Raw genomic sequence first — 1977 nt, forward strand, 5'->3', positions numbered from 1 at the left:
AAGTTTGTACCAAAAATTCAACATACGACATTTCGCTTGAATACTTACAGGGAACTGACCTAATTCACCCAAAACCATGTTTGTTGGTGTTGATTTGCCAACTTTCAAAATCATCTTAAAAAATCGTATCTGTAATTTGTTAGCTAGATCAGACATGTAAGGGCACCATACTTCAGAACCGTAAAGTAAAATAGGGACCACAGTTTTTTCAAAGAGGTCAATTTGGACATCAAGAGGCAAAAACAGTTTTCTGGTTTTACATAATAAAGCAAACATGGCCTTGGAGGCACGGTCATACAAATTCTTCTGTGCAACAGTAAATTTACCATTGTAGCTAAATTTAATACCCAGGTATTGAAAATCATACACAATATCAAGTTTCCGACCATTGAATGTAAATGTCGGAACTTTTCTTACTTTCCCTCTTGAGAAAATCATTACTTTTGTTTTAGTTACAGATCTGTTCCGAGGTTAAAGGAGGTTATCTTATCCAGATGGCCAGGAAAATTTTGCTCAGGGCTTCAAAATGTCGGTATTACTTTGAGCGGTTTGGGGGAGGGGGTATGTGTCGGCGAGAATTTAAACCTTCTAAAAGCAAGTATGAGAACCTCCTTGTCAAAGGACCCCCTAAAGTTTCACTGTACGTGTCCTTGGACCCCGTACAAATCAAACTGGAGGGTCCAGGAAACCTCTAGGTTGAGCTTCCGCGGGGTGCCCTCATTCTGCACACATTTTTGAAGTAAACCTGCTATAGCTATACATTTTTGGATTGAGGAAGTGATAAGGAATACAATGAAACCTGTTATAGATTGTTTACCTTAAATTGTAATTTAAATCAGGAATTTTGAAATTTTTAATGAACAAGCTTATTCATTATTTTTAAGCTTCCAAATTGAAATGCAATCCCATAGTCCAGACGTAGTCAAAGATTGCTTGACCAAAATGTTCTATCAATTTGATTGAACAATGAGGACTGCATTCTCAAGCTCAAAAAGGTGTTGTATTTGATGACTAATAAACCCCCTCCCTTCGCCCTCAAAAATAATAACACCCCCCCCCCTTCCCAAACAGAACAAAACAAAGTAGTTAACAAAAAACACAAATCTTAAAAGCTCCATTAACAGCCTTTTAGAACTGTTGATCCTGCATTCAGCAATTTAAGCTCTATAGGACTTCAAATCGGCATAACCGTCAGGTTTTATTATTATTGAAGTCACACAGCGGACAAAGCTTGCACGGAATGTCAAACTTGGTACAAGTAGAGTGGAGCTGACAGTGGATGTCTGCACAGTTCCCACAGTACTACAGGTGAGTGTGTCTTGATTCTCTCCTGTCCTGCTGAGTGTATGCCGTACGTACTATACCTGTACTTCCAATCTTAGGTTCGGCGTTAACATTATTTCTCGCAGTTAGACACTGTAAAGCTTGCCAAAGAAACACATCAACATAAAAGCTCCATCAACAGCCTTTAAGAACGGTTCATCCTGCGTTCAGCAATTAAAGCTCTATAGGACTTAAATTCGGCATAAGGCCTAAAAAAAAAATAGGTGTGGTTACGGTAACCCGACCTACCCTAATTTTAGGGGCCGATCCTATAACGTTTTATTACATTTGTCAAAAGAAAAAAAAAAAAAAGAGTGCAAAAAACGCAATGAAAGCGAAAGCGCCCGTGTCGCACACTTCTTTCCCTGTCAAGTAGGTTTACTTTGTACACATTAGAAAAAAAAGTTAAAAAAAAAAAGTGATTGCCTACCTACCTACCCTATTTTTTTGGGCTATGTTACCGTAACCACACCTATTTTTTTGTTGGCCTAACCGTTAGGTTTTATCCTTATTGAAGTCACACAGCGGGCAAAGCTTGCACGGCTGTTCAAACTTGGTATAAGTAGAGTGGAGCTGACAGTGGATGTCTGTACAGTTCCCACAGTACTACAGGTGAGTCTTGATTCTCTCATGTTCTGCCGAGTCTATGCCGTA

General features: G+C 39.0%; 1 protein-coding gene across 1 annotated transcript in view; it reads left to right on the forward strand.

Annotated features, from left to right (window-relative positions):
* LOC138966361 (ornithine decarboxylase-like) overlaps nt 1-1977 on the forward strand; it is a 44231-nt gene that overhangs the window by 24870 nt on the left and 17384 nt on the right. The window lies entirely within an intron of this gene.

The sequence above is a fragment of the Littorina saxatilis genome, linkage group LG5 (assembly GCF_037325665.1).
Source record: "Littorina saxatilis isolate snail1 linkage group LG5, US_GU_Lsax_2.0, whole genome shotgun sequence".
NCBI classification, from domain to species: domain Eukaryota; kingdom Metazoa; phylum Mollusca; class Gastropoda; order Littorinimorpha; family Littorinidae; genus Littorina; species Littorina saxatilis.